General features: G+C 46.3%; 12 non-coding genes across 12 annotated transcripts; all 12 read left to right on the plus strand.

Annotated features, from left to right (window-relative positions):
* Positions 1-875: 875 nt before the first annotated feature.
* LOC130325386 (U2 spliceosomal RNA) lies at positions 876-1066 on the plus strand. Its single transcript, XR_008870218.1, has one exon. It is a non-coding gene; the product is annotated as a U2 spliceosomal RNA (small nuclear RNA).
* Positions 1067-3151: 2085 nt separating this feature from the next.
* On the plus strand, positions 3152-3342 carry LOC130325223 (U2 spliceosomal RNA). Its single transcript, XR_008870076.1, has one exon. It is a non-coding gene; the product is annotated as a U2 spliceosomal RNA (small nuclear RNA).
* Positions 3343-5432: 2090 nt separating this feature from the next.
* Positions 5433-5623, plus strand: LOC130325235 (U2 spliceosomal RNA). The gene has a single exon (XR_008870087.1). It is a non-coding gene; the product is annotated as a U2 spliceosomal RNA (small nuclear RNA).
* A 2099-nt stretch (positions 5624-7722) lies between these two features.
* On the plus strand, positions 7723-7913 carry LOC130325247 (U2 spliceosomal RNA). The gene has a single exon (XR_008870098.1). It is a non-coding gene; the product is annotated as a U2 spliceosomal RNA (small nuclear RNA).
* Positions 7914-10002: 2089 nt separating this feature from the next.
* LOC130325259 (U2 spliceosomal RNA) lies at positions 10003-10193 on the plus strand. The gene has a single exon (XR_008870109.1). It is a non-coding gene; the product is annotated as a U2 spliceosomal RNA (small nuclear RNA).
* A 2086-nt stretch (positions 10194-12279) lies between these two features.
* On the plus strand, positions 12280-12470 carry LOC130325329 (U2 spliceosomal RNA). The gene has a single exon (XR_008870172.1). It is a non-coding gene; the product is annotated as a U2 spliceosomal RNA (small nuclear RNA).
* A 2093-nt stretch (positions 12471-14563) lies between these two features.
* On the plus strand, positions 14564-14754 carry LOC130325271 (U2 spliceosomal RNA). Its single transcript, XR_008870120.1, has one exon. It is a non-coding gene; the product is annotated as a U2 spliceosomal RNA (small nuclear RNA).
* A 2084-nt stretch (positions 14755-16838) lies between these two features.
* Positions 16839-17029, plus strand: LOC130325283 (U2 spliceosomal RNA). The gene has a single exon (XR_008870131.1). It is a non-coding gene; the product is annotated as a U2 spliceosomal RNA (small nuclear RNA).
* Positions 17030-19131: 2102 nt separating this feature from the next.
* Positions 19132-19322, plus strand: LOC130325295 (U2 spliceosomal RNA). The gene has a single exon (XR_008870142.1). It is a non-coding gene; the product is annotated as a U2 spliceosomal RNA (small nuclear RNA).
* Positions 19323-21412: 2090 nt separating this feature from the next.
* LOC130325307 (U2 spliceosomal RNA) lies at positions 21413-21603 on the plus strand. The gene has a single exon (XR_008870153.1). It is a non-coding gene; the product is annotated as a U2 spliceosomal RNA (small nuclear RNA).
* Positions 21604-23704: 2101 nt separating this feature from the next.
* On the plus strand, positions 23705-23895 carry LOC130325319 (U2 spliceosomal RNA). The gene has a single exon (XR_008870164.1). It is a non-coding gene; the product is annotated as a U2 spliceosomal RNA (small nuclear RNA).
* Positions 23896-25985: 2090 nt separating this feature from the next.
* Positions 25986-26176, plus strand: LOC130325333 (U2 spliceosomal RNA). The gene has a single exon (XR_008870175.1). It is a non-coding gene; the product is annotated as a U2 spliceosomal RNA (small nuclear RNA).
* Positions 26177-26498: the final 322 nt, after the last annotated feature.

Here is a 26498-nt window from a genome sequence, read left to right on the forward strand (position 1 = left end):
TATGCGCACACACACACATAGATATAAACGTATTCTCCGTTGAGATATTGCAGCCGCTGCTGTGTCCAGGCCCAGGAGCCTTAGCACTGTGCTGTGATGTCACTCAATACCACTGACATCACTAGGTGTAAACAACATCTCTCCTTTGCTGTGTATGTGACTATGGAGCTGTTTGGTGATGTCGTCTATTACGGCCTTCATAGAAGCAACAGGAGATTGTTGCATCCATCTTGAACCCTCAGAACTACAGTGCTATGATGTCACTCACTTCCACAGGCCTTGCAGAGTGTAAACAACAACAACCCAGCTTTGTTGTGTATGTAACCAAAGGGATTTGTGATGTCACCTAGAACCTTCACAGCAGCGACAGCTTTATGAGGAGCATCAGCACTGCTCTGCCTGAGCAGAACCATCACCGCCATAGGTTGTCAAATAACCCGGATTTAACCCACACAGGTAAGTCCAATGGGGTGCAGGCATGTCCTCTATGCTTACAGCTTCCCGTGGGTGTTGGTTTGATACCGTTTGGGGACAGCCAAGGAGGCATCTGCAGGCAACAAAGGTAGGTGTGTGCTTGTGTGTGTGTTTCCTATGCAGATCCTAAGCCCAGTGTCACATGCAAGTAGGAGGAGTAAGAAGGGTTCCTGGCAAATCCGGGTTATGGATTGCATTTAAAAAGGCCCCGTGGGAGTGCAATGGGCCCCTGTCTTGCTGCTTAGCAATAATGGTATGGGTTTAGGTTCTGCTGTGTGTACTGGTGGTTGACTGCCCCCCAGCCCAGAGTGTGCATGGAAAATTGTCTGGCAGCCTCCCTGACAGCAAGCAGTGATAGTGCCCATGAAGGGGACCTTGTTGGGCCCGCCCCTTTCACGGTTATCGCTTCTCGGCCTTTTGGCTAAGATCAAGTGTAGTATCTGTTCTTATCAGTTTAATATCTGATACGTCCCCTATCTGGGGACCATATATTAAATGGATTTTTGAGAACGGGGGCCGATTTCGAAGCTTGCTTCCGTCGCCCTATGCATTGACCCGATATGGCAGTATCTTCGGGTACAGTGCACCACCCCCTTACAGGGTTAAAAAGAAAGATTCCTACTTTCATTGCTACCTGCTTGCTGGCTAGCCAGCTAGCCAGCCCTGTGGGCCTTGCTGCTGCTGCAGCCAATAAACAAAAGGTGGTGCTGCTGCTGCTTCTGCTGCTTCTGCTTCTGCTTGTGTCTGGCCCCTGTTGGAGCGTCCAGGCACAGGACTTCTGCTGCTGCTGACTAAATGGCCTCCTTAATTGGATCATTTGAGTAGCCAGCACACCTGTGCAGGTAGGGCATGACATGATAGGCAGCTGCCTTGATAGCGGGTGGGTGCTGAATGTTCCTAATTGACAAAATAAGATTAATGCTTATGAAGAAATATAAAATCTCATCCCTTCCCCAATATCGCGCCACACCCCTACCCCTTAATTCCCTGGTTGAACGTGATGGACATATGTCTTTTTTCGACCGTACTAACTATGTAACTATGTAACATAACATGGGGGGGGGGGGGGTCTCCTGGCTGTTCACACAGGTGTGTCATTGCTGTACATTGACCATGCATTGCTTCTGTGGTATTGCAAAGGCAAAGACAAATGCTTCCAGCCATCCATTGCACTAATGGATTGGTCATCAGCTGGCTGTCTATGTCCCGCATCAATATAGACCAAAGTACAGAGGGTTAGGCTATGCTATTGTGCACCTACCTGATGCATCAGAAGGTGCGAGGCCCTTGCTAAATTCTGTGCACAGACTTTGAGATCTATGCTTTAGACTGTATCTAAACCTGCTCCAACATGGACTGACATTCTGGCCTACTTTCAGCCGATGCGACTTGTCTGTCGCTGAACAGTCGCTTTTTATGTATTCAGCACCTATGTATAATGTTGTAAAAATGCTCTAGAAGCTAAAGTCGCAGAAATGTCACACATATTTGGCCTGCAACTTTCTGTGCGACAAATTCAGACAGGAAAAATCAGTATAAATCCTTAGAAAATTATCCCCCAGTGTCTCCATCTGCTGGCGGTATTGAATAAGCATTGCTGCACTGATGGGGTATGCATTAGACGAAAAAAAAGAAGAAAAAGAAGAATAATACGCCCAGAAAAGAGGCGAAAAGGAGAAAAACGTAAAAAAACGTGAAAAAAAAGTAAGAGGAAGAGAAGGGAAAAAAAGGTGGAAATGGGTTTAAAAGTGATTTCGGCGGAGAAATATATATATATATATATATATATATATATATATATATATGCGCACACACACACATAGATATAAACGTATTCTCCGTTGAGATATTGCAGCCGCTGCTGTGTCCAGGCCCAGGAGCCTTAGCACTGTGCTGTGATGTCACTCAATACCACTGACATCACTAGGTGTAAACAACATCTCTCCTTTGCTGTGTATGTGACTATGGAGCTGTTTGGTGATGTCGTCTATTACGGCCTTCATAGAAGCAACAGGAGATTGTTGCATCCATCTTGAACCCTCAGAACTACAGTGCTATGATGTCACTCACTTCCACAGGCCTTGCAGAGTGTAAACAACAACAACCCAGCTTTGTTGTGTATGTAACCAAAGGGATTTGTGATGTCACCTAGAACCTTCACAGCAGCGACAGCTTTATGAGGAGCATCAGCACTGCTCTGCCTGAGCAGAACCATCACCGCCATAGGTTGTCAAATAACCCGGATTTAACCCACACAGGTAAGTCCAATGGGGTGCAGGCATGTCCTCTATGCTTACAGCTTCCCGTGGGTGTTGGTTTGATACCGTTTGGGGACAGCCAAGGAGGCATCTGCAGGCAACAAAGGTAGGTGTGTGCTTGTGTGTGTGTTTCCTATGCAGATCCTAAGCCCAGTGTCACATGCAAGTAGGAGGAGTAAGAAGGGTTCCTGGCAAATCCGGGTTATGGATTGCATTTAAAAAGGCCCCGTGGGAGTGCAATGGGCCCCTGTCTTGCTGCTTAGCAATAATGGTATGGGTTTAGGTTCTGCTGTGTGTACTGGTGGTTGACTGCCCCCCAGCCCAGAGTGTGCATGGAAAATTGTCTGGCAGCCTCCCTGACAGCAAGCAGTGATAGTGCCCATGAAGGGGACCTTGTTGGGCCCGCCCCTTTCACGGTTATCGCTTCTCGGCCTTTTGGCTAAGATCAAGTGTAGTATCTGTTCTTATCAGTTTAATATCTGATACGTCCCCTATCTGGGGACCATATATTAAATGGATTTTTGAGAACGGGGGCCGATTTCGAAGCTTGCTTCCGTCGCCCTATGCATTGACCCGATATGGCAGTATCTTCGGGTACAGTGCACCACCCCCTTACAGGGTTAAAAAGAAAGATTCCTACTTTCATTGCTACCTGCTTGCTGGCTAGCCAGCTAGCCAGCCCTGTGGGCCTTGCTGCTGCTGCAGCCAATAAACAAAAGGTGGTGCTGCTGCTGCTTCTGCTGCTTCTGCTTCTGCTTGTGTCTGGCCCCTGTTGGAGCGTCCAGGCACAGGACTTCTGCTGCTGCTGACTAAATGGCCTCCTTAATTGGATCATTTGAGTAGCCAGCACACCTGTGCAGGTAGGGCATGACATGATAGGCAGCTGCCTTGATAGCGGGTGGGTGCTGAATGTTCCTAATTGACAAAATAAGATTAATGCTTATGAAGAAATATAAAATCTCATCCCTTCCCCAATATCGCGCCACACCCCTACCCCTTAATTCCCTGGTTGAACGTGATGGACATATGTCTTTTTTCGACCGTACTAACTATGTAACTATGTAACATAACATGGGGGGGGGGGGGTCTCCTGGCTGTTCACACAGGTGTGTCATTGCTGTACATTGACCATGCATTGCTTCTGTGGTATTGCAAAGGCAAAGACAAATGCTTCCAGCCATCCATTGCACTAATGGATTGGTCATCAGCTGGCTGTCTATGTCCCGCATCAATATAGACCAAAGTACAGAGGGTTAGGCTATGCTATTGTGCACCTACCTGATGCATCAGAAGGTGCGAGGCCCTTGCTAAATTCTGTGCACAGACTTTGAGATCTATGCTTTAGACTGTATCTAAACCTGCTCCAACATGGACTGACATTCTGGCCTACTTTCAGCCGATGCGACTTGTCTGTCGCTGAACAGTCGCTTTTTATGTATTCAGCACCTATGTATAATGTTGTAAAAATGCTCTAGAAGCTAAAGTCGCAGAAATGTCACACATATTTGGCCTGCAACTTTCTGTGCGACAAATTCAGACAGGAAAAATCAGTATAAATCCTTAGAAAATTATCCCCCAGTGTCTCCATCTGCTGGCGGTATTGAATAAGCATTGCTGCACTGATGGGGTATGCATTAGACGAAAAAAAAGAAGAAAAAGAAGAATAATACGCCCAGAAAAGAGGCGAAAAGGAGAAAAACGTAAAAAAACGTGAAAAAAAAGTAAGAGGAAGAGAAGGGAAAAAAAGGTGGAAATGGGTTTAAAAGTGATTTCGGCGGAGAAATATATATATATATATATATATATATATATATATATATATATATATGCGCACACACACACATAGATATAAACGTATTCTCCGTTGAGATATTGCAGCCGCTGCTGTGTCCAGGCCCAGGAGCCTTAGCACTGTGCTGTGATGTCACTCAATACCACTGACATCACTAGGTGTAAACAACATCTCTCCTTTGCTGTGTATGTGACTATGGAGCTGTTTGGTGATGTCGTCTATTACGGCCTTCATAGAAGCAACAGGAGATTGTTGCATCCATCTTGAACCCTCAGAACTACAGTGCTATGATGTCACTCACTTCCACAGGCCTTGCAGAGTGTAAACAACAACAACCCAGCTTTGTTGTGTATGTAACCAAAGGGATTTGTGATGTCACCTAGAACCTTCACAGCAGCGACAGCTTTATGAGGAGCATCAGCACTGCTCTGCCTGAGCAGAACCATCACCGCCATAGGTTGTCAAATAACCCGGATTTAACCCACACAGGTAAGTCCAATGGGGTGCAGGCATGTCCTCTATGCTTACAGCTTCCCGTGGGTGTTGGTTTGATACCGTTTGGGGACAGCCAAGGAGGCATCTGCAGGCAACAAAGGTAGGTGTGTGCTTGTGTGTGTGTTTCCTATGCAGATCCTAAGCCCAGTGTCACATGCAAGTAGGAGGAGTAAGAAGGGTTCCTGGCAAATCCGGGTTATGGATTGCATTTAAAAAGGCCCCGTGGGAGTGCAATGGGCCCCTGTCTTGCTGCTTAGCAATAATGGTATGGGTTTAGGTTCTGCTGTGTGTACTGGTGGTTGACTGCCCCCCAGCCCAGAGTGTGCATGGAAAATTGTCTGGCAGCCTCCCTGACAGCAAGCAGTGATAGTGCCCATGAAGGGGACCTTGTTGGGCCCGCCCCTTTCACGGTTATCGCTTCTCGGCCTTTTGGCTAAGATCAAGTGTAGTATCTGTTCTTATCAGTTTAATATCTGATACGTCCCCTATCTGGGGACCATATATTAAATGGATTTTTGAGAACGGGGGCCGATTTCGAAGCTTGCTTCCGTCGCCCTATGCATTGACCCGATATGGCAGTATCTTCGGGTACAGTGCACCACCCCCTTACAGGGTTAAAAAGAAAGATTCCTACTTTCATTGCTACCTGCTTGCTGGCTAGCCAGCTAGCCAGCCCTGTGGGCCTTGCTGCTGCTGCAGCCAATAAACAAAAGGTGGTGCTGCTGCTGCTTCTGCTGCTTCTGCTTCTGCTTGTGTCTGGCCCCTGTTGGAGCGTCCAGGCACAGGACTTCTGCTGCTGCTGACTAAATGGCCTCCTTAATTGGATCATTTGAGTAGCCAGCACACCTGTGCAGGTAGGGCATGACATGATAGGCAGCTGCCTTGATAGCGGGTGGGTGCTGAATGTTCCTAATTGACAAAATAAGATTAATGCTTATGAAGAAATATAAAATCTCATCCCTTCCCCAATATCGCGCCACACCCCTACCCCTTAATTCCCTGGTTGAACGTGATGGACATATGTCTTTTTTCGACCGTACTAACTATGTAACTATGTAACATAACATGGGGGGGGGGGGGGTCTCCTGGCTGTTCACACAGGTGTGTCATTGCTGTACATTGACCATGCATTGCTTCTGTGGTATTGCAAAGGCAAAGACAAATGCTTCCAGCCATCCATTGCACTAATGGATTGGTCATCAGCTGGCTGTCTATGTCCCGCATCAATATAGACCAAAGTACAGAGGGTTAGGCTATGCTATTGTGCACCTACCTGATGCATCAGAAGGTGCGAGGCCCTTGCTAAATTCTGTGCACAGACTTTGAGATCTATGCTTTAGACTGTATCTAAACCTGCTCCAACATGGACTGACATTCTGGCCTACTTTCAGCCGATGCGACTTGTCTGTCGCTGAACAGTCGCTTTTTATGTATTCAGCACCTATGTATAATGTTGTAAAAATGCTCTAGAAGCTAAAGTCGCAGAAATGTCACACATATTTGGCCTGCAACTTTCTGTGCGACAAATTCAGACAGGAAAAATCAGTATAAATCCTTAGAAAATTATCCCCCAGTGTCTCCATCTGCTGGCGGTATTGAATAAGCATTGCTGCACTGATGGGGTATGCATTAGACGAAAAAAAAGAAGAAAAAGAAGAATAATACGCCCAGAAAAGAGGCGAAAAGGAGAAAAACGTAAAAAAACGTGAAAAAAAAGTAAGAGGAAGAGAAGGGAAAAAAAGGTGGAAATGGGTTTAAAAGTGATTTCGGCGGAGAAATATATATATATATATATATATATATATATATATATATATATATATATATATATGCGCACACACACACATAGATATAAACGTATTCTCCGTTGAGATATTGCAGCCGCTGCTGTGTCCAGGCCCAGGAGCCTTAGCACTGTGCTGTGATGTCACTCAATACCACTGACATCACTAGGTGTAAACAACATCTCTCCTTTGCTGTGTATGTGACTATGGAGCTGTTTGGTGATGTCGTCTATTACGGCCTTCATAGAAGCAACAGGAGATTGTTGCATCCATCTTGAACCCTCAGAACTACAGTGCTATGATGTCACTCACTTCCACAGGCCTTGCAGAGTGTAAACAACAACAACCCAGCTTTGTTGTGTATGTAACCAAAGGGATTTGTGATGTCACCTAGAACCTTCACAGCAGCGACAGCTTTATGAGGAGCATCAGCACTGCTCTGCCTGAGCAGAACCATCACCGCCATAGGTTGTCAAATAACCCGGATTTAACCCACACAGGTAAGTCCAATGGGGTGCAGGCATGTCCTCTATGCTTACAGCTTCCCGTGGGTGTTGGTTTGATACCGTTTGGGGACAGCCAAGGAGGCATCTGCAGGCAACAAAGGTAGGTGTGTGCTTGTGTGTGTGTTTCCTATGCAGATCCTAAGCCCAGTGTCACATGCAAGTAGGAGGAGTAAGAAGGGTTCCTGGCAAATCCGGGTTATGGATTGCATTTAAAAAGGCCCCGTGGGAGTGCAATGGGCCCCTGTCTTGCTGCTTAGCAATAATGGTATGGGTTTAGGTTCTGCTGTGTGTACTGGTGGTTGACTGCCCCCCAGCCCAGAGTGTGCATGGAAAATTGTCTGGCAGCCTCCCTGACAGCAAGCAGTGATAGTGCCCATGAAGGGGACCTTGTTGGGCCCGCCCCTTTCACGGTTATCGCTTCTCGGCCTTTTGGCTAAGATCAAGTGTAGTATCTGTTCTTATCAGTTTAATATCTGATACGTCCCCTATCTGGGGACCATATATTAAATGGATTTTTGAGAACGGGGGCCGATTTCGAAGCTTGCTTCCGTCGCCCTATGCATTGACCCGATATGGCAGTATCTTCGGGTACAGTGCACCACCCCCTTACAGGGTTAAAAAGAAAGATTCCTACTTTCATTGCTACCTGCTTGCTGGCTAGCCAGCTAGCCAGCCCTGTGGGCCTTGCTGCTGCTGCAGCCAATAAACAAAAGGTGGTGCTGCTGCTGCTTCTGCTGCTTCTGCTTCTGCTTGTGTCTGGCCCCTGTTGGAGCGTCCAGGCACAGGACTTCTGCTGCTGCTGACTAAATGGCCTCCTTAATTGGATCATTTGAGTAGCCAGCACACCTGTGCAGGTAGGGCATGACATGATAGGCAGCTGCCTTGATAGCGGGTGGGTGCTGAATGTTCCTAATTGACAAAATAAGATTAATGCTTATGAAGAAATATAAAATCTCATCCCTTCCCCAATATCGCGCCACACCCCTACCCCTTAATTCCCTGGTTGAACGTGATGGACATATGTCTTTTTTCGACCGTACTATGTAACTATGTAACATAACATGGGGGGGGGGGGGGTCTCCTGGCTGTTCACACAGGTGTGTCATTGCTGTACATTGACCATGCATTGCTTCTGTGGTATTGCAAAGGCAAAGACAAATGCTTCCAGCCATCCATTGCACTAATGGATTGGTCATCAGCTGGCTGTCTATGTCCCGCATCAATATAGACCAAAGTACAGAGGGTTAGGCTATGCTATTGTGCACCTACCTGATGCATCAGAAGGTGCGAGGCCCTTGCTAAATTCTGTGCACAGACTTTGAGATCTATGCTTTAGACTGTATCTAAACCTGCTCCAACATGGACTGACATTCTGGCCTACTTTCAGCCGATGCGACTTGTCTGTCGCTGAACAGTCGCTTTTTATGTATTCAGCACCTATGTATAATGTTGTAAAAATGCTCTAGAAGCTAAAGTCGCAGAAATGTCACACATATTTGGCCTGCAACTTTCTGTGCGACAAATTCAGACAGGAAAAATCAGTATAAATCCTTAGAAAATTATCCCCCAGTGTCTCCATCTGCTGGCGGTATTGAATAAGCATTGCTGCACTGATGGGGTATGCATTAGACGAAAAAAAAGAAGAAAAAGAAGAATAATACGCCCAGAAAAGAGGCGAAAAGGAGAAAAACGTAAAAAAACGTGAAAAAAAAGTAAGAGGAAGAGAAGGGAAAAAAAGGTGGAAATGGGTTTAAAAGTGATTTCGGCGGAGAAATATATATATATATATATATATATATATATATATATATATATATATATGCGCACACACACACATAGATATAAACGTATTCTCCGTTGAGATATTGCAGCCGCTGCTGTGTCCAGGCCCAGGAGCCTTAGCACTGTGCTGTGATGTCACTCAATACCACTGACATCACTAGGTGTAAACAACATCTCTCCTTTGCTGTGTATGTGACTATGGAGCTGTTTGGTGATGTCGTCTATTACGGCCTTCATAGAAGCAACAGGAGATTGTTGCATCCATCTTGAACCCTCAGAACTACAGTGCTATGATGTCACTCACTTCCACAGGCCTTGCAGAGTGTAAACAACAACAACCCAGCTTTGTTGTGTATGTAACCAAAGGGATTTGTGATGTCACCTAGAACCTTCACAGCAGCGACAGCTTTATGAGGAGCATCAGCACTGCTCTGCCTGAGCAGAACCATCACCGCCATAGGTTGTCAAATAACCCGGATTTAACCCACACAGGTAAGTCCAATGGGGTGCAGGCATGTCCTCTATGCTTACAGCTTCCCGTGGGTGTTGGTTTGATACCGTTTGGGGACAGCCAAGGAGGCATCTGCAGGCAACAAAGGTAGGTGTGTGCTTGTGTGTGTGTTTCCTATGCAGATCCTAAGCCCAGTGTCACATGCAAGTAGGAGGAGTAAGAAGGGTTCCTGGCAAATCCGGGTTATGGATTGCATTTAAAAAGGCCCCGTGGGAGTGCAATGGGCCCCTGTCTTGCTGCTTAGCAATAATGGTATGGGTTTAGGTTCTGCTGTGTGTACTGGTGGTTGACTGCCCCCCAGCCCAGAGTGTGCATGGAAAATTGTCTGGCAGCCTCCCTGACAGCAAGCAGTGATAGTGCCCATGAAGGGGACCTTGTTGGGCCCGCCCCTTTCACGGTTATCGCTTCTCGGCCTTTTGGCTAAGATCAAGTGTAGTATCTGTTCTTATCAGTTTAATATCTGATACGTCCCCTATCTGGGGACCATATATTAAATGGATTTTTGAGAACGGGGGCCGATTTCGAAGCTTGCTTCCGTCGCCCTATGCATTGACCCGATATGGCAGTATCTTCGGGTACAGTGCACCACCCCCTTACAGGGTTAAAAAGAAAGATTCCTACTTTCATTGCTACCTGCTTGCTGGCTAGCCAGCTAGCCAGCCCTGTGGGCCTTGCTGCTGCTTCAGCCAATAAACAAAAGGTGGTGCTGCTGCTGCTTCTGCTGCTTCTGCTTCTGCTTGTGTCTGGCCCCTGTTGGAGCGTCCAGGCACAGGACTTCTGCTGCTGCTGACTAAATGGCCTCCTTAATTGGATCATTTGAGTAGCCAGCACACCTGTGCAGGTAGGGCATGACATGATAGGCAGCTGCCTTGATAGCGGGTGGGTGCTGAATGTTCCTAATTGACAAAATAAGATTAATGCTTATGAAGAAATATAAAATCTCATCCCTTCCCCAATATCGCGCCACACCCCTACCCCTTAATTCCCTGGTTGAACGTGATGGACATATGTCTTTTTTCGACCGTACTAACTATGTAACTATGTAACATAACATGGGGGGGGGGGGGGTCTCCTGGCTGTTCACACAGGTGTGTCATTGCTGTACATTGACCATGCATTGCTTCTGTGGTATTGCAAAGGCAAAGACAAATGCTTCCAGCCATCCATTGCACTAATGGATTGGTCATCAGCTGGCTGTCTATGTCCCGCATCAATATAGACCAAAGTACAGAGGGTTAGGCTATGCTATTGTGCACCTACCTGATGCATCAGAAGGTGCGAGGCCCTTGCTAAATTCTGTGCACAGACTTTGAGATCTATGCTTTAGACTGTATCTAAACCTGCTCCAACATGGACTGACATTCTGGCCTACTTTCAGCCGATGCGACTTGTCTGTCGCTGAACAGTCGCTTTTTATGTATTCAGCACCTATGTATAATGTTGTAAAAATGCTCTAGAAGCTAAAGTCGCAGAAATGTCACACATATTTGGCCTGCAACTTTCTGTGCGACAAATTCAGACAGGAAAAATCAGTATAAATCCTTAGAAAATTATCCCCCAGTGTCTCCATCTGCTGGCGGTATTGAATAAGCATTGCTGCACTGATGGGGTATGCATTAGACGAAAAAAAGAAGAAAAAGAAGAATAATACGCCCAGAAAAGAGGCGAAAAGGAGAAAAACGTAAAAAAACGTGAAAAAAAAGTAAGAGGAAGAGAAGGGAAAAAAAGGTGGAAATGGGTTTAAAAGTGATTTCGGCGGAGAAATATATATATATATATATATATATATATATATATATATATATGCGCACACACACACATAGATATAAACGTATTCTCCGTTGAGATATTGCAGCCGCTGCTGTGTCCAGGCCCAGGAGCCTTAGCACTGTGCTGTGATGTCACTCAATACCACTGACATCACTAGGTGTAAACAACATCTCTCCTTTGCTGTGTATGTGACTATGGAGCTGTTTGGTGATGTCGTCTATTACGGCCTTCATAGAAGCAACAGGAGATTGTTGCATCCATCTTGAACCCTCAGAACTACAGTGCTATGATGTCACTCACTTCCACAGGCCTTGCAGAGTGTAAACAACAACAACCCAGCTTTGTTGTGTATGTAACCAAAGGGATTTGTGATGTCACCTAGAACCTTCACAGCAGCGACAGCTTTATGAGGAGCATCAGCACTGCTCTGCCTGAGCAGAACCATCACCGCCATAGGTTGTCAAATAACCCGGATTTAACCCACACAGGTAAGTCCAATGGGGTGCAGGCATGTCCTCTATGCTTACAGCTTCCCGTGGGTGTTGGTTTGATACCGTTTGGGGACAGCCAAGGAGGCATCTGCAGGCAACAAAGGTAGGTGTGTGCTTGTGTGTGTGTTTCCTATGCAGATCCTAAGCCCAGTGTCACATGCAAGTAGGAGGAGTAAGAAGGGTTCCTGGCAAATCCGGGTTATGGATTGCATTTAAAAAGGCCCCGTGGGAGTGCAATGGGCCCCTGTCTTGCTGCTTAGCAATAATGGTATGGGTTTAGGTTCTGCTGTGTGTACTGGTGGTTGACTGCCCCCCAGCCCAGAGTGTGCATGGAAAATTGTCTGGCAGCCTCCCTGACAGCAAGCAGTGATAGTGCCCATGAAGGGGACCTTGTTGGGCCCGCCCCTTTCACGGTTATCGCTTCTCGGCCTTTTGGCTAAGATCAAGTGTAGTATCTGTTCTTATCAGTTTAATATCTGATACGTCCCCTATCTGGGGACCATATATTAAATGGATTTTTGAGAACGGGGGCCGATTTCGAAGCTTGCTTCCGTCGCCCTATGCATTGACCCGATATGGCAATATCTTCGGGTACAGTGCACCACCCCCTTACAGGGTTAAAAAGAAAGATTCCTACTTTCATTGCTACCTGCTTGCTGGCTAGCCAGCTAGCCAGCCCTGTGGGCCTTGCTGCTGCTGCAGCCAATAAACAAAAGGTGGTGCTGCTGCTGCTTCTGCTGCTTCTGCTTCTGCTTGTGTCTGGCCCCTGTTGGAGCGTCCAGGCACAGGACTTCTGCTGCTGCTGACTAAATGGCCTCCTTAATTGGATCATTTGAGTAGCCAGCACACCTGTGCAGGTAGGGCATGACATGATAGGCAGCTGCCTTGATAGCGGGTGGGTGCTGAATGTTCCTAATTGACAAAATAAGATTAATGCTTATGAAGAAATATAAAATCTCATCCCTTCCCCAATATCGCGCCACACCCCTACCCCTTAATTCCCTGGTTGAACGTGATGGACATATGTCTTTTTTCGACCGTACTAACTATGTAACTATGTAACATAACATGGGGGGGGGGGGGGTCTCCTGGCTGTTCACACAGGTGTGTCATTGCTGTACATTGACCATGCATTGCTTCTGTGGTATTGCAAAGGCAAAGACAAATGCTTCCAGCCATCCATTGCACTAATGGATTGGTCATCAGCTGGCTGTCTATGTCCCGCATCAATATAGACCAAAGTACAGAGGGTTAGGCTATGCTATTGTGCACCTACCTGATGCATCAGAAGGTGCGAGGCCCTTGCTAAATTCTGTGCACAGACTTTGAGATCTATGCTTTAGACTGTATCTAAACCTGCTCCAACATGGACTGACATTCTGGCCTACTTTCAGCCGATGCGACTTGTCTGTCGCTGAACAGTCGCTTTTTATGTATTCAGCACCTATGTATAATGTTGTAAAAATGCTCTAGAAGCTAAAGTCGCAGAAATGTCACACATATTTGGCCTGCAACTTTCTGTGCGACAAATTCAGACAGGAAAAATCAGTATAAATCCTTAGAAAATTATCCCCCAGTGTCTCCATCTGCTGGCGGTATTGAATAAGCATTGCTGCACTGATGGGGTATGCATTAGACGAAAAAAAAGAAGAAAAAGAAGAATAATACGCCCAGAAAAGAGGCGAAAAGGAGAAAAACGTAAAAAAACGTGAAAAAAAAGTAAGAGGAAGAGAAGGGAAAAAAAGGTGGAAATGGGTTTAAAAGTGATTTCGGCGGAGAAATATATATATATATATATATATATATATATATATATATATATATATATGCGCACACACACACATAGATATAAACGTATTCTCCGTTGAGATATTGCAGCCGCTGCTGTGTCCAGGCCCAGGAGCCTTAGCACTGTGCTGTGATGTCACTCAATACCACTGACATCACTAGGTGTAAACAACATCTCTCCTTTGCTGTGTATGTGACTATGGAGCTGTTTGGTGATGTCGTCTATTACGGCCTTCATAGAAGCAACAGGAGATTGTTGCATCCATCTTGAACCCTCAGAACTACAGTGCTATGATGTCACTCACTTCCACAGGCCTTGCAGAGTGTAAACAACAACAACCCAGCTTTGTTGTGTATGTAACCAAAGGGATTTGTGATGTCACCTAGAACCTTCACAGCAGCGACAGCTTTATGAGGAGCATCAGCACTGCTCTGCCTGAGCAGAACCATCACCGCCATAGGTTGTCAAATAACCCGGATTTAACCCACACAGGTAAGTCCAATGGGGTGCAGGCATGTCCTCTATGCTTACAGCTTCCCGTGGGTGTTGGTTTGATACCGTTTGGGGACAGCCAAGGAGGCATCTGCAGGCAACAAAGGTAGGTGTGTGCTTGTGTGTGTGTTTCCTATGCAGATCCTAAGCCCAGTGTCACATGCAAGTAGGAGGAGTAAGAAGGGTTCCTGGCAAATCCGGGTTATGGATTGCATTTAAAAAGGCCCCGTGGGAGTGCAATGGGCCCCTGTCTTGTTGCTTAGCAATAATGGTATGGGTTTAGGTTCTGCTGTGTGTACTGGTGGTTGACTGCCCCCCAGCCCAGAGTGTGCATGGAAAATTGTCTGGCAGCCTCCCTGACAGCAAGCAGTGATAGTGCCCATGAAGGGGACCTTGTTGGGCCCGCCCCTTTCACGGTTATCGCTTCTCGGCCTTTTGGCTAAGATCAAGTGTAGTATCTGTTCTTATCAGTTTAATATCTGATACGTCCCCTATCTGGGGACCATATATTAAATGGATTTTTGAGAACGGGGGCCGATTTCGAAGCTTGCTTCCGTCGCCCTATGCATTGACCCGATATGGCAGTATCTTCGGGTACAGTGCACCACCCCCTTACAGGGTTAAAAAGAAAGATTCCTACTTTCATTGCTACCTGCTTGCTGGCTAGCCAGCTAGCCAGCCCTGTGGGCCTTGCTGCTGCTGCAGCCAATAAACAAAAGGTGGTGCTGCTGCTGCTTCTGCTGCTTCTGCTTCTGCTTGTGTCTGGCCCCTGTTGGAGCGTCCAGGCACAGGACTTTTGCTGCTGCTGACTAAATGGCCTCCTTAATTGGATCATTTGAGTAGCCAGCACACCTGTGCAGGTAGGGCATGACATGATAGGCAGCTGCCTTGATAGCGGGTGGGTGCTGAATGTTCCTAATTGACAAAATAAGATTAATGCTTATGAAGAAATATAAAATCTCATCCCTTCCCCAATATCGCGCCACACCCCTACCCCTTAATTCCCTGGTTGAACGTGATGGACATATGTCTTTTTTCGACCGTACTAACTATGTAACTATGTAACATAACATGGGGGGGGGGGGGGTCTCCTGGCTGTTCACACAGGTGTGTCATTGCTGTACATTGACCATGCATTGCTTCTGTGGTATTGCAAAGGCAAAGACAAATGCTTCCAGCCATCCATTGCACTAATGGATTGGTCATCAGCTGGCTGTCTATGTCCCGCATCAATATAGACCAAAGTACAGAGGGTTAGGCTATGCTATTGTGCACCTACCTGATGCATCAGAAGGTGCGAGGCCCTTGCTAAATTCTGTGCACAGACTTTGAGATCTATGCTTTAGACTGTATCTAAACCTGCTCCAACATGGACTGACATTCTGGCCTACTTTCAGCCGATGCGACTTGTCTGTCGCTGAACAGTCGCTTTTTATGTATTCAGCACCTATGTATAATGTTGTAAAAATGCTCTAGAAGCTAAAGTCGCAGAAATGTCACACATATTTGGCCTGCAACTTTCTGTGCGACAAATTCAGACAGGAAAAATCAGTATAAATCCTTAGAAAATTATCCCCCAGTGTCTCCATCTGCTGGCGGTATTGAATAAGCATTGCTGCACTGATGGGGTATGCATTAGACGAAAAAAAAGAAGAAAAAGAAGAATAATACGCCCAGAAAAGAGGCGAAAAGGAGAAAAACGTAAAAAACGTGAAAAAAAAGTAAGAGGAAGAGAAGGGAAAAAAAGGTGGAAATGGGTTTAAAAGTGATTTCGGCGGAGAAATATATATATATATATATATATATATATATATATATATATATGCGCACACACACACATAGATATAAACGTATTCTCCGTTGAGATATTGCAGCCGCTGCTGTGTCCAGGCCCAGGAGCCTTAGCACTGTGCTGTGATGTCACTCAATACCACTGACATCACTAGGTGTAAACAACATCTCTCCTTTGCTGTGTATGTGACTATGGAGCTGTTTGGTGATGTCGTCTATTACGGCCTTCATAGAAGCAACAGGAGATTGTTGCATCCATCTTGAACCCTCAGAACTACAGTGCTATGATGTCACTCACTTCCACAGGCCTTGCAGAGTGTAAACAACAACAACCCAGCTTTGTTGTGTATGTAACCAAAGGGATTTGTGATGTCACCTAGAACCTTCACAGCAGCGACAGCTTTATGAGGAGCATCAGCACTGCTCTGCCTGAGCAGAACCATCACCGCCATAGGTTGTCAAATAACCCGGATTTAACCCACACAGGTAAGTCCAATGGGGTGCAGGCATGTCCTCTATGCTTACAGCTTCCCGTGGGTGTTGGTTTGATACCGTTTGGGGACAGCCAAGGAGGCATCTGCAGGCAACAAAGGTAGGTGTGTGCTTGTGTGTGTTTCCTATGCAGATCCTAAGCCCAGTGTCACATGCAAGTAGGAGGAGTAAGAAGGGTTCCTGGCAAATCCGGGTTATGGATTGCATTTAAAAAGGCCCCGTGGGAGTGCAATGGGCCCCTGTCTTGCTGCTTAGCAATAATGGTATGGGTTTAGGTTCTGCTGTGTGTACTGGTGGTTGACTGCCCCCCAGCCCAGAGTGTGCATGGAAAATTGTCTGGCAGCCTCCCTGACAGCAAGCAGTGATAGTGCCCATGAAGGGGACCTTGTTGGGCCCGCCCCTTTCACGGTTATCGCTTCTCGGCCTTTTGGCTAAGATCAAGTGTAGTATCTGTTCTTATCAGTTTAATATCTGATACGTCCCCTATCTGGGGACCATATATTAAATGGATTTTTGAGAACGGGGGCCGATTTCGAAGCTTGCTTCCGTCGCCCTATGCATTGACCCGATATGGCAGTATCTTCGGGTACAGTGCACCACCCCCTTACAGGGTTAAAAAGAAAGATTCCTACTTTCATTGCTACCTGCTTGCTGGCTAGCCAGCTAGCCAGCCCTGTGGGCCTTGCTGCTGCTGCAGCCAATAAACAAAAGGTGGTGCTGCTGCTGCTTCTGCTGCTTCTGCTTCTGCTTGTGTCTGGCCCCTGTTGGAGCGTCCAGGCACAGGACTTCTGCTGCTGCTGACTAAATGGCCTCCTTAATTGGATCATTTGAGTAGCCAGCACACCTGTGCAGGTAGGGCATGACATGATAGGCAGCTGCCTTGATAGCGGGTGGGTGCTGAATGTTCCTAATTGACAAAATAAGATTAATGCTTATGAAGAAATATAAAATCTCATCCCTTCCCCAATATCGCGCCACACCCCTACCCCTTAATTCCCTGGTTGAACGTGATGGACATATGTCTTTTTTCGACCGTACTAACTATGTAACTATGTAACATAACATGGGGGGGGGGGGGGGTCTCCTGGCTGTTCACACAGGTGTGTCATTGCTGTACATTGACCATGCATTGCTTCTGTGGTATTGCAAAGGCAAAGACAAATGCTTCCAGCCATCCATTGCACTAATGGATTGGTCATCAGCTGGCTGTCTATGTCCCGCATCAATATAGACCAAAGTACAGAGGGTTAGGCTATGCTATTGTGCACCTACCTGATGCATCAGAAGGTGCGAGGCCCTTGCTAAATTCTGTGCACAGACTTTGAGATCTATGCTTTAGACTGTATCTAAACCTGCTCCAACATGGACTGACATTCTGGCCTACTTTCAGCCGATGCGACTTGTCTGTCGCTGAACAGTCGCTTTTTATGTATTCAGCACCTATGTATAATGTTGTAAAAATGCTCTAGAAGCTAAAGTCGCAGAAATGTCACACATATTTGGCCTGCAACTTTCTGTGCGACAAATTCAGACAGGAAAAATCAGTATAAATCCTTAGAAAATTATCCCCCAGTGTCTCCATCTGCTGGCGGTATTGAATAAGCATTGCTGCACTGATGGGGTATGCATTAGACGAAAAAAAAGAAGAAAAAGAAGAATAATACGCCCAGAAAAGAGGCGAAAAGGAGAAAAACGTAAAAAAACGTGAAAAAAAAGTAAGAGGAAGAGAAGGGAAAAAAAGGTGGAAATGGGTTTAAAAGTGATTTCGGCGGAGAAATATATATATATATATATATATATATATATATATATATATATATATATATATATATGCGCACACACACACATAGATATAAACGTATTCTCCGTTGAGATATTGCAGCCGCTGCTGTGTCCAGGCCCAGGAGCCTTAGCACTGTGCTGTGATGTCACTCAATACCACTGACATCACTAGGTGTAAACAACATCTCTCCTTTGCTGTGTATGTGACTATGGAGCTGTTTGGTGATGTCGTCTATTACGGCCTTCATAGAAGCAACAGGAGATTGTTGCATCCATCTTGAACCCTCAGAACTACAGTGCTATGATGTCACTCACTTCCACAGGCCTTGCAGAGTGTAAACAACAACAACCCAGCTTTGTTGTGTATGTAACCAAAGGGATTTGTGATGTCACCTAGAACCTTCACAGCAGCGACAGCTTTATGAGGAGCATCAGCACTGCTCTGCCTGAGCAGAACCATCACCGCCATAGGTTGTCAAATAACCCGGATTTAACCCACACAGGTAAGTCCAATGGGGTGCAGGCATGTCCTCTATGCTTACAGCTTCCCGTGGGTGTTGGTTTGATACCGTTTGGGGACAGCCAAGGAGGCATCTGCAGGCAACAAAGGTAGGTGTGTGCTTGTGTGTGTGTTTCCTATGCAGATCCTAAGCCCAGTGTCACATGCAAGTAGGAGGAGTAAGAAGGGTTCCTGGCAAATCCGGGTTATGGATTGCATTTAAAAAGGCCCCGTGGGAGTGCAATGGGCCCCTGTCTTGCTGCTTAGCAATAATGGTATGGGTTTAGGTTCTGCTGTGTGTACTGGTGGTTGACTGCCCCCCAGCCCAGAGTGTGCATGGAAAATTGTCTGGCAGCCTCCCTGACAGCAAGCAGTGATAGTGCCCATGAAGGGGACCTTGTTGGGCCCGCCCCTTTCACGGTTATCGCTTCTCGGCCTTTTGGCTAAGATCAAGTGTAGTATCTGTTCTTATCAGTTTAATATCTGATACGTCCCCTATCTGGGGACCATATATTAAATGGATTTTTGAGAACGGGGGCCGATTTCGAAGCTTGCTTCCGTCGCCCTATGCATTGACCCGATATGGCAGTATCTTCGGGTACAGTGCACCACCCCCTTACAGGGTTAAAAAGAAAGATTCCTACTTTCATTGCTACCTGCTTGCTGGCTAGCCAGCTAGCCAGCCCTGTGGGCCTTGCTGCTGCTGCAGCCAATAAACAAAAGGTGGTGCTGCTGCTGCTTCTGCTGCTTCTGCTTCTGCTTGTGTCTGGCCCCTGTTGGAGCGTCCAGGCACAGGACTTCTGCTGCTGCTGACTAAATGGCCTCCTTAATTGGATCATTTGAGTAGCCAGCACACCTGTGCAGGTAGGGCATGACATGATAGGCAGCTGCCTTGATAGCGGGTGGGTGCTGAATGTTCCTAATTGACAAAATAAGATTAATGCTTATGAAGAAATATAAAATCTCATCCCTTCCCCAATATCGCGCCACACCCCTACCCCTTAATTCCCTGGTTGAACGTGATGGACATATGTCTTTTTTCGACCGTACTAACTATGTAACTATGTAACATAACATGGGGGGGGGGGGGGGTCTCCTGGCTGTTCACACAGGTGTGTCATTGCTGTACATTGACCATGCATTGCTTCTGTGGTATTGCAAAGGCAAAGACAAATGCTTCCAGCCATCCATTGCACTAATGGATTGGTCATCAGCTGGCTGTCTATGTCCCGCATCAATATAGACCAAAGTACAGAGGGTTAGGCTATGCTATTGTGCACCTACCTGATGCATCAGAAGGTGCGAGGCCCTTGCTAAATTCTGTGCACAGACTTTGAGATCTATGCTTTAGACTGTATCTAAACCTGCTCCAACATGGACTGACATTCTGGCCTACTTTCAGCCGATGCGACTTGTCTGTCGCTGAACAGTCGCTTTTTATGTATTCAGCACCTATGTATAATGTTGTAAAAATGCTCTAGAAGCTAAAGTCGCAGAAATGTCACACATATTTGGCCTGCAACTTTCTGTGCGACAAATTCAGACAGGAAAAATCAGTATAAATCCTTAGAAAATTATCCCCCAGTGTCTCCATCTGCTGGCGGTATTGAATAAGCATTGCTGCACTGATGGGGTATGCATTAGACGAAAAAAAAGAAGAAAAAGAAGAATAATACGCCCAGAAAAGAGGCGAAAAGGAGAAAAACGTAAAAAAACGTGAAAAAAAAGTAAGAGGAAGAGAAGGGAAAAAAAGGTGGAAATGGGTTTAAAAGTGATTTCGGCGGAGAAATATATATATATATATATATATATATATATATATATATATATATGCGCACACACACACATAGATATAAACGTATTCTCCGTTGAGATATTGCAGCCGCTGCTGTGTCCAGGCCCAGGAGCCTTAGCACTGTGCTGTGATGTCACTCAATACCACTGACATCACTAGGTGTAAACAACATCTCTCCTTTGCTGTGTATGTGACTATGGAGCTGTTTGGTGATGTCGTCTATTACGGCCTTCATAGAAGCAACAGGAGATTGTTGCATCCATCTTGAACCCTCAGAACTACAGTGCTATGATGTCACTCACTTCCACAGGCCTTGCAGAGTGTAAACAACAACAACCCAGCTTTGTTGTGTATGTAACCAAAGGGATTTGTGATGTCACCTAGAACCTTCACAGCAGCGACAGCTTTATGAGGAGCATCAGCACTGCTCTGCCTGAGCAGAACCATCACCGCCATAGGTTGTCAAATAACCCGGATTTAACCCACACAGGTAAGTCCAATGGGGTGCAGGCATGTCCTCTATGCTTACAGCTTCCCGTGGGTGTTGGTTTGATACCGTTTGGGGACAGCCAAGGAGGCATCTGCAGGCAACAAAGGTAGGTGTGTGCTTGTGTGTGTGTTTCCTATGCAGATCCTAAGCCCAGTGTCACATGCAAGTAGGAGGAGTAAGAAGGGTTCCTGGCAAATCCGGGTTATGGATTGCATTTAAAAAGGCCCCGTGGGAGTGCAATGGGCCCCTGTCTTGCTGCTTAGCAATAATGGTATGGGTTTAGGTTCTGCTGTGTGTACTGGTGGTTGACTGCCCCCCAGCCCAGAGTGTGCATGGAAAATTGTCTGGCAGCCTCCCTGACAGCAAGCAGTGATAGTGCCCATGAAGGGGACCTTGTTGGGCCCGCCCCTTTCACGGTTATCGCTTCTCGGCCTTTTGGCTAAGATCAAGTGTAGTATCTGTTCTTATCAGTTTAATATCTGATACGTCCCCTATCTGGGGACCATATATTAAATGGATTTTTGAGAACGGGGGCCGATTTCGAAGCTTGCTTCCGTCGCCCTATGCATTGACCCGATATGGCAGTATCTTCGGGTACAGTGCACCACCCCCTTACAGGGTTAAAAAGAAAGATTCCTACTTTCATTGCTACCTGCTTGCTGGCTAGCCAGCTAGCCAGCCCTGTGGGCCTTGCTGCTGCTGCAGCCAATAAACAAAAGGTGGTGCTGCTGCTGCTTCTGCTGCTTCTGCTTCTGCTTGTGTCTGGCCCCTGTTGGAGCGTCCAGGCACAGGACTTCTGCTGCTGCTGACTAAATGGCCTCCTTAATTGGATCATTTGAGTAGCCAGCACACCTGTGCAGGTAGGGCATGACATGATAGGCAGCTGCCTTGATAGCGGGTGGGTGCTGAATGTTCCTAATTGACAAAATAAGATTAATGCTTATGAAGAAATATAAAATCTCATCCCTTCCCCAATATCGCGCCACACCCCTACCCCTTAATTCCCTGGTTGAACGTGATGGACATATGTCTTTTTTCGACCGTACTAACTATGTAACTATGTAACATAACATGGGGGGGGGGGGTCTCCTGGCTGTTCACACAGGTGTGTCATTGCTGTACATTGACCATGCATTGCTTCTGTGGTATTGCAAAGGCAAAGACAAATGCTTCCAGCCATCCATTGCACTAATGGATTGGTCATCAGCTGGCTGTCTATGTCCCGCATCAATATAGACCAAAGTACAGAGGGTTAGGCTATGCTATTGTGCACCTACCTGATGCATCAGAAGGTGCGAGGCCCTTGCTAAATTCTGTGCACAGACTTTGAGATCTATGCTTTAGACTGTATCTAAACCTGCTCCAACATGGACTGACATTCTGGCCTACTTTCAGCCGATGCGACTTGTCTGTCGTTGAACAGTCGCTTTTTATGTATTCAGCACCTATGTATAATGTTGTAAAAATGCTCTAGAAGCTAAAGTCGCAGAAATGTCACACATATTTGGCCTGCAACTTTCTGTGCGACAAATTCAGACAGGAAAAATCAGTATAAATCCTTAGAAAATTATCCCCCAGTGTCTCCATCTGCTGGCGGTATTGAATAAGCATTGCTGCACTGATGGGGTATGCATTAGACGAAAAAAAAGAAGAAAAAGAAGAATAATACGCCCAGAAAAGAGGCGAAAAGGAGAAAAACGTAAAAAAACGTGAAAAAAAAGTAAGAGGAAGAGAAGGGAAAAAAAGGTGGAAATGGGTTTAAAAGTGATTTCGGCGGAGAAATATATATATATATATATATATATATATATATATATATATATATATATATATATATGTGCGCACACACACACATAGATATAAACGTATTCTCCGTTGAGATATTGCAGCCGCTGCTGTGTCCAGGCCCAGGAGCCTTAGCACTGTGCTGTGATGTCACTCAATACCACTGACATCACTAGGTGTAAACAACATCTCTCCTTTGCTGTGTATGTGACTATGGAGCTGTTTGGTGATGTCGTCTATTACGGCCTTCATAGAAGCAACAGGAGATTGTTGCATCCATCTTGAACCCTCAGAACTACAGTGCTATGATGTCACTCACTTCCACAGGCCTTGCAGAGTGTAAACAACAACAACCCAGCTTTGTTGTGTATGTAACCAAAGGGATTTGTGATGTCACCTAGAACCTTCACAGCAGCGACAGCTTTATGAGGAGCATCAGCACTGCTCTGCCTGAGCAGAACCATCACCGCCATAGGTTGTCAAATAACCCGGATTTAACCCACACAGGTAAGTCCAATGGGGTGCAGGCATGTCCTCTATGCTTACAGCTTCCCGTGGGTGTTGGTTTGATACCGTTTGGGGACAGCCAAGGAGGCATCTGCAGGCAACAAAGGTAGGTGTGTGCTTGTGTGTGTGTTTCCTATGCAGATCCTAAGCCCAGTGTCACATGCAAGTAGGAGGAGTAAGAAGGGTTCCTGGCAAATCCGGGTTATGGATTGCATTTAAAAAGGCCCCGTGGGAGTGCAATGGGCCCCTGTCTTGCTGCTTAGCAATAATGGTATGGGTTTAGGTTCTGCTGTGTGTACTGGTGGTTGACTGCCCCCCAGCCCAGAGTGTGCATGGAAAATTGTCTGGCAGCCTCCCTGACAGCAAGCAGTGATAGTGCCCATGAAGGGGACCTTGTTGGGCCCGCCCCTTTCACGGTTATCGCTTCTCGGCCTTTTGGCTAAGATCAAGTGTAGTATCTGTTCTTATCAGTTTAATATCTGATACGTCCCCTATCTGGGGACCATATATTAAATGGATTTTTGAGAACGGGGGCCGATTTCGAAGCTTGCTTCCGTCGCCCTATGCATTGACCCGATATGGCAGTATCTTCGGGTACAGTGCACCACCCCCTTACAGGGTTAAAAAGAAAGATTCCTACTTTCATTGCTACCTGCTTGCTGGCTAGCCAGCTAGCCAGCCCTGTGGGCCTTGCTGCTGCTGCAGCCAATAAACAAAAGGTGGTGCTGCTGCTGCTTCTGCTGCTTCTGCTTCTGCTTGTGTCTGGCCCCTGTTGGAGCGTCCAGGCACAGGACTTCTGCTGCTGCTGACTAAATGGCCTCCTTAATTGGATCATTTGAGTAGCCAGCACACCTGTGCAGGTAGGGCATGACATGATAGGCAGCTGCCTTGATAGCGGGTGGGTGCTGAATGTTCCTAATTGACAAAATAAGATTAATGCTTATGAAGAAATATAAAATCTCATCCCTTCCCCAATATCGCGCCACACCCCTACCCCTTAATTCCCTGGTTGAACGTGATGGACATATGTCTTTTTTCGACCGTACTAACTATGTAACTATGTAACATAACATGGGGGGGGGGGGGTCTCCTGGCTGTTCACACAGGTGTGTCATTGCTGTACATTGACCATGCATTGCTTCTGTGGTATTGCAAAGGCAAAGACAAATGCTTCCAGCCATCCATTGCACTAATGGATTGGTCATCAGCTGGCTGTCTATGTCCCGCATCAATATAGACCAAAGTACAGAGGGTTAGGCTATGCTATTGTGCACCTACCTGATGCATCAGAAGGTGCGAGGCCCTTGCTAAATTCTGTGCACAGACTTTGAGATCTATGCTTTAGACTGTATCTAAACCTGCTCCAACATGGACTGACATTCTGGCCTACTTTCAGCCGATGCGACTTGTCTGTCGCTGAACAGTCGCTTTTTATGTATTCAGCACCTATGTATAATGTTGTAAAAATGCTCTAGAAGCTAAAGTCGCAGAAATGTCACACATATTTGGCCTGCAACTTTCTGTGCGACAAATTCAGACAGGAAAAATCAGTATAAATCCTTAGAAAATTATCCCCCAGTGTCTCCATCTGCTGGCGGTATTGAATAAGCATTGCTGCACTGATGGGGTATGCATTAGACGAAAAAAAAGAAGAAAAAGAAGAATAATACGCCCAGAAAAGAGGCGAAAAGGAGAAAAACGTAAAAAAACGTGAAAAAAAAGTAAGAGGAAGAGAAGGGAAAAAAAGGTGGAAATGGGTTTAAAAGTGATTTCGGCGGAGAAATATATATATATATATATATATATATATATATATATATATATATATGCGCACACACACACATAGATATAAACGTATTCTCCGTTGAGATATTGCAGCCGCTGCTGTGTCCAGGCCCAGGAGCCTTAGCACTGTGCTGTGATGTCACTCAATACCACTGACATCACTAGGTGTAAACAACATCTCTCCTTTGCTGTGTATGTGACTATGGAGCTGTTTGGTGATGTCGTCTATTACGGCCTTCATAGAAGCAACAGGAGATTGTTGCATCCATCTTGAACCCTCAGAACTACAGTGCTATGATGTCACTCACTTCCACAGGCCTTGCAGAGTGTAAACAACAACAACCCAGCTTTGTTGTGTATGTAACCAAAGGGATTTGTGATGTCACCTAGAACCTTCACAGCAGCGACAGCTTTATGAGGAGCATCAGCACTGCTCTGCCTGAGCAGAACCATCACCGCCATAGGTTGTCAAATAACCCGGATTTAACCCACACAGGTAAGTCCAATGGGGTGCAGGCATGTCCTCTATGCTTACAGCTTCCCGTGGGTGTTGGTTTGATACCGTTTGGGGACAGCCAAGGAGGCATCTGCAGGCAACAAAGGTAGGTGTGTGCTTGTGTGTGTGTTTCCTATGCAGATCCTAAGCCCAGTGTCACATGCAAGTAGGAGGAGTAAGAAGGGTTCCTGGCAAATCCGGGTTATGGATTGCATTTAAAAAGGCCCCGTGGGAGTGCAATGGGCCCCTGTCTTGCTGCTTAGCAATAATGGTATGGGTTTAGGTTCTGCTGTGTGTACTGGTGGTTGACTGCCCCCCAGCCCAGAGTGTGCATGGAAAATTGTCTGGCAGCCTCCCTGACAGCAAGCAGTGATAGTGCCCATGAAGGGGACCTTGTTGGGCCCGCCCCTTTCACGGTTATCGCTTCTCGGCCTTTTGGCTAAGATCAAGTGTAGTATCTGTTCTTATCAGTTTAATATCTGATACGTCCCCTATCTGGGGACCATATATTAAATGGATTTTTGAGAACGGGGGCCGATTTCGAAGCTTGCTTCCGTCGCCCTATGCATTGACCCGATATGGCAGTATCTTCGGGTACAGTGCACCACCCCCTTACAGGGTTAAAAAGAAAGATTCCTACTTTCATTGCTACCTGCTTGCTGGCTAGCCAGCTAGCCAGCCCTGTGGGCCTTGCTGCTGCTGCAGCCAATAAACAAAAGGTGGTGCTGCTGCTGCTTCTGCTGCTTCTGCTTCTGCTTGTGTCTGGCCCCTGTTGGAGCGTCCAGGCACAGGACTTCTGCTGCTGCTGACTAAATGGCCTCCTTAATTGGATCATTTGAGTAGCCAGCACACCTGTGCAGGTAGGGCATGACATGATAGGCAGCTGCCTTGATAGCGGGTGGGTGCTGAATGTTCCTAATTGACAAAATAAG

Source organism: Hyla sarda, unplaced genomic scaffold, assembly GCF_029499605.1.
Source record: "Hyla sarda isolate aHylSar1 unplaced genomic scaffold, aHylSar1.hap1 scaffold_271, whole genome shotgun sequence".
In the NCBI taxonomy this organism is placed as follows: domain Eukaryota; kingdom Metazoa; phylum Chordata; class Amphibia; order Anura; family Hylidae; genus Hyla; species Hyla sarda.